Source organism: Penaeus vannamei, chromosome 10 (genome assembly GCF_042767895.1).
Source record: "Penaeus vannamei isolate JL-2024 chromosome 10, ASM4276789v1, whole genome shotgun sequence".
Classification (NCBI taxonomy): Eukaryota; Metazoa; Arthropoda; class Malacostraca; order Decapoda; family Penaeidae; genus Penaeus; species Penaeus vannamei.
Window position 1 is genome coordinate 27,526,696 of NC_091558.1, and position 5,643 is coordinate 27,532,338.

Here is a 5,643-nt window from a genome sequence, read left to right on the forward strand (position 1 = left end):
TGCTGGAACATTCAATGGAAAGAGAATTGCATCTGTATAGGTGTGCTGCGAGGTGCAAACTACAGTGCGCAGGTCTCTGTGCTAGCGTGGGCCACCTGCGATATCATAGAGCATCTATTTTGCATTTGAAGCTTTCCTTTCTTTATAAGTTGGTATAATTGTGGGGGTATTTTTCTAGATCTTGATTAGCTGTATGATAGGAAACCTGCAAGGACTATTGTAATTGTTTTTATAAGTGCGTGTGATTATGTCTAAGAACAAGTTTCATGTGTATAGACACGCAATATTTTAGGGGGAAGGAAGATGGTGACGAAGTTGCGTAGACGTATTATCAACCTCTCTTGTTCATGTATCAAAGATACAAACATCTTAATAGGCAATTGCGACACGCTCCTGTAATATTCTCGTCGGCCAGTTGTTTTTTTCCCATTTTTTCATCCAATCGGCCGCCATTAGTCATCACTTAACATAGCAAAATAGTCAAGCACTGAGTGGGCAGACGTTGCATAATATATTTTGCGAATGCTCATGGAGGATGAGTCGCCGGGAAGATGCCCTCGAGGTGTCCCCGACAAGGCTCTCTCTCCCTCTCATGATGTCATCTGGATTGACATGTCTTCTCACAGACGTTGCGTATTATTCCTAGAAACACAGCCTATGACTTTAGTAAGTGGCTATAGTCAGTATACACATAAATAAACATATATATGTACACATCGTAGTTCGTGCTCAAACAAAATGACTGTTTCATTCTGAACTTTTTCGTTTTGTCGTTTTCTAAAATGAAAAAAACGGATATTGGTATAAATGTTGGAAATGCTAAGTACTTGTTTTATAGGACCAAAGGGCAAGCAGTAAGGGTCCACAGAGAATCGGCTATGACGGAAGATGTAGCTGTAGGGAATATATATATATATATATATATATATATATATATATATATATATATATATATATATATATATATATATATATATATATATATATATATATATATATGTATATATACATACATACACACACATACACACACACGCGCGCGCGAGTGAGTGTGTGGGTGTTTATGTAATCAACTAATAAATGCTCATTTGCCATTACTTTCGGCTGTATCCGGTATTTCTTCCTCTCTCTCATTTCACTTTTTTCTTTTTATCAGCACAAGGATACTTCGAGAACATTCCATTCCGCAACCCTCGTCCCTTTTGCTTCCTTTCCCTCCTTTCCATTCAGTGCACGGTTGTCTTTTCCTTTTATTATCATCTTTCCACCTCCGCCTAATCAATTATGATTTTATCTGTTACTCACCTCACTGTGTGTGTGTGTGTGTGTGTGTGTGTGTGTGTGTGTGTGTGTGTGTGTGTGTGTGTGTGTGTGTGTGTGTGTAATTCCAAAAATGAACAAAAAAACGAAAGAACAAATCCGAGCTCCTCATCCTCCGCCATAGCCGTCTCTCCGCGAGCGACTCTTGCGTTTCTGCCATTAGGATCACGTGATCAGCGGAGCCTGACGCTGGCCTCAGCACCAGAGCTCTGACGACCGTAGGGGAAGTGTCAGGGCGGGGGGGGGGGGGGGGTGACCGGACCAAAGGGGGACGGTAGCTACTGTGGGTTTCAAAGGGGGAAGAGCCCCACCGAAGCTCCTCGCCTTTGTTATGCCGGTGTATTTTGTGTGTGTGTGTGTGTCAGGGGGGAGGGTACAGGGGGATTTATTATCATTTCTAAATATAATCTCTTTTTTATTCTATATTTGTGTTTTTGCGAGGACACGTGTCAGCAAAAAATGAGCTTTCCGTTGTGTATTGCGAAGGCTATTTTTTGCTTGCCGTCTGAGTAAATACTGTAAGAAGGGGAATTGGGTAAACTAGATGTTTCTTTCTTTTTTTTACTGTGTGGAAAATAATTAAAAAAACGAGTTGTGTGTGATGCTTCAAGAGGGGAAACATCATTATTTTCAAATCGACGTTTTTTTCTACAATCTACATACTTCTACACTATATAAGCACATTTAAACTTCTTATGATGACATTTTTTTTATACCTCATGTCTTTTTTATATATATACATACATAAAGTAACTGATAATTGGAGAGTAAGGATAGATGTAGACATTGTAATTGTTATACCTAAAGCTGTTACATTTATAAGATTTTTTAAAGTGTAAAATGCAAAAGAAACCCAAGGCGATGATTGAGTAACATTATTCGCGTGTGTGTAAAATGCAAAAAAAAAATGAATGTCGGGTTTTTGTTGTTGTGTTGTGTCTAGCCCGACTTTGTTGCTCTAGTAGTGCTGGTAGGCTGGTCCCCGCCAGGTGCAGCGTGCAACATGGAGATAATAACAATAATTAATGATAATGATCATCAAGAAGCGTGGAACGGTTCGAGTATGGTTCTGCCAAACGAAGATCTTGTTTTCATTTGCGTTTTTCATTTGTTTTATTGTTTATGTTCATCTTGATTTTTTATTTTTAAGAAGCCGTCCTTGCACCGAATCTGGTGCGACGTGGTTTAAAAAAACAAAACAAAAAAAAAACATGAAAACGTATAACAACGATAATATTCACAAGAGACCTTTCAATCACATATAATGCACATGGGTGTATGAAGTGAACTAAGAATAAATACTGTAATACTTGTAAAATACAAAGACGAACAAGCAAAATAAACAAGTCATTTCTCATCGAGTGGGCGAGAGATTACCAACACAATTCTACAGTAATCTTGGGGATTTGCCGCCTTTGTTCAACAATAAGGCCATCAATATCCCGATAATGTTCCATGCTCCACTTGGCTGTTACTGCGGCCTTGCAGTTTATACGAATTGGGATCAATATCAGTAAGTGTTTATCCGAAAACAATTTAAAAATCACAGTCGTGATAAAGCAGGATTATTTGTGTAAATTTATTTATCTCATGTTTTTTTCGCTCTAAGTAGTAATAATAAGTGACCAAAAGAAAAGAGAAAAAAACACTTATTCCAATAAAAGAGATGAAACTATTCGACAATCAGCAGTGACCACCAGCTTGACCTAACCTTTGTGAAGTGGGGAGACCAGAGCCCCTGGCTGGAGTGCGCTAGTCTCTAGTTCCCGCCGCCTCGCTCCTCTCCGCTCTTTCCCTTTCCTCCCTGAGTATTTCTTCATTGTAATTGCTGCCTTACAAGATTACAATATAGCTGTGGTTATTATAAAAGAGGATATTGCCGTCGTAGATGATTGGTGGTGTGGCTAGCAGATATTAGTGAAATTCTTTCTTTCTTTCACTTTGGTATTGGGGCTCTGGTCTGCAGATTTATATTAGAAACTGTAAATTTATTTGTTAGGTAAGATATAGCTTGCATATCGTAAAGCATGTACTATATTGCGTAGTATTTATATCCTTGCAGCATTACAACTATTCTCAAATACAGAAAATTAATAAAATGTTGTATATACAATATATAACATTGGTGTGTACACACAAATTCATATATATTTGCGTATGTATACGGTATGTATACATATGAATATATATATATATATATATATATATATATATATATATATATATATATATATATATATATATATATATATATATATATATATAGTATAATACACACATAGTATATGGACATACTTATAATGCATATATGTGTGACATGCATGAATGTATAGTTCAGTACGTGAAAGTATGTTTGGCAGTTTGCGTGCACATGATGAATGTCTTGCTTATCATCGCAGCTTTGACGAATGCAGCAGAAAGAAGTGTTAGATGAGTGAAGGAATGAGCTCAGAGCTTGTAGGGAAGCAAGAACGAAAGCAAACGAGAAATAAATGCTAATAATTACGAGTAAACAGCCACGCCTCCTATACCGATAGCTTCTCCAGTCTGGTGCCCTTCCTCATCACGTCCTGCGCCAAAGGACCTCTTCGTCCCTCCTCGTCGGGCGCGAGGGCGCGGCGACCCACGGGCGGCGTTCGCGCTCCGGCAAGGCCAACCTCGCAGGCGACGCAGGGAGAGGGTGACCTTGCTGAGGCTGTGAAACCTTGCAAGGTCGTTGGGCCTGTCAACTCACGTTCGGAAATTGCTGTTTCATGTTTATTATACAATGAAAGTGCCTTAGCAAGGTTCGGTTTCATGTGTGCAGATTGTGACATTGTGCATGTTGCAGAGTTGCTGCTGCTGTGCTGCTGCTTCCACCGCTATGTTTGTGTGTGCAGTTGTCAAATTACACGGGGGAATGTGTACTGTACTATTGGCACAGCTTTTACGATAGATTATTTTCGAGTCACGTGTGTTTCTACGCGACATCGTCTGCACTCTATACCCGTCAGAGCTAGTGCTTACTCCTAGTCCGTTTTTAGTCGCAACGTTATTGTTTGTATTCTGCTAACTTGTCCTGAATACCCTAGTTCTCTCTGATAGGAAATAATTGATGTGCCTGTTAGCGCTCATAGTATGTATGGGTGGAGTAGGAGAGGACCCTCCACGTCGGGCGTTAAGGTGCGGAGGGTTCGTGCACGAAACGACACCACGAGCGGCGAACGAGAAACAAAGAGGCTTTCCTTCACCAACCTTCCCCTTAACTTCCTAGACAAAGGAGTAAGTGTCCGTCTTAGTCAGTCTTTTAGTAAGTTCTTCTGCTAGCTGATAAAAGAAGACGAGTAGTTACTACGTAACAACCCCATATCAGCACCCGAGTCGCCCCAAAGACAGCTATAATTATATCATACTTGACTGAAAACCCTTCCTTCCTTCAACTTCAGTGAGGTGGACTTCATCGCCCGCATCTCTCACTCGGCCTCGGCAGGTCCCTAAAGCTTGTTAACTCTCACCTCCTGAGCGTCGCCCTTTGCGAAATCTTGTATAGAATGTCGTGAGTCTCCGAGCGGCAACTGAGAGAAAGAAAAATCCGTCAGAATTATCGCTAGTGATAACGAAACCAAATTAGCCTGCAACTAAAAATCCAATGTCGTGTGTGTGTGTATATGTATATATATATATATATATATATATATATATATATATATATATATATATATATATATATATATATATATGTGTACATATACATACACACATATGTATATATATACATGTATAATTATCACAAATGTAATAAATGGCTGTCAATATGACTGACCTTCTATAACACACAAGCGAGACTCACACTGACATTCATCTCATTCCTTCATGCCTCATGAGATTTCGTCTGTTTCATTTCCCGTTCTAAAAAACACCACTTCACGAGATTATTTCTACTGAACTCTCACCCACACTTCTTTTCTCTTGATACGACCTTCATCCCTCTGTTTTCCATCTCCACGACCTCATCCATTCGGCGTTTTGTCATTCCATCTATTCATCGATTTATCCGCTTCATGCAAACACACAACCCCATTCTATTTATGCTATTCATTCGCCTTTCCATTCATTACTAACCACCGCCTACTTGATGCCATTCATAAATCTCGTTTGTGAATGGCCGGCGTATCGTAAGTCACAATGATCATCATGACCGTCATCATTGCGCTGTGTTCAACGCTATCAGACTCATCCCATTGCCCGCTGCGATTCACTCATCAAGTCATTCACTGTTCTAGACGTCGAGTTCTTTCGTTTTCGTCCATTTTCGTTTCGTTATTAGATAGTGTATGTGAAAGT

General features: G+C 39.6%; 1 protein-coding gene across 1 annotated transcript in view; it reads left to right on the forward strand.

Annotated features, from left to right (window-relative positions):
- LOC113809889 (dipeptidase 1) overlaps positions 1 to 924 on the forward strand; it is a gene marked incomplete at its 5' end in the record, with an annotated part of 64,160 nt that extends 63,236 nt beyond the window's left edge. The window contains 1 exon segment of the mRNA XM_070126494.1: positions 1 to 924. This exon segment is cut by the window's left edge and continues 1,135 nt beyond it.
- Between the last annotated feature and the right edge of the window lie 4,719 nt (positions 925 to 5,643).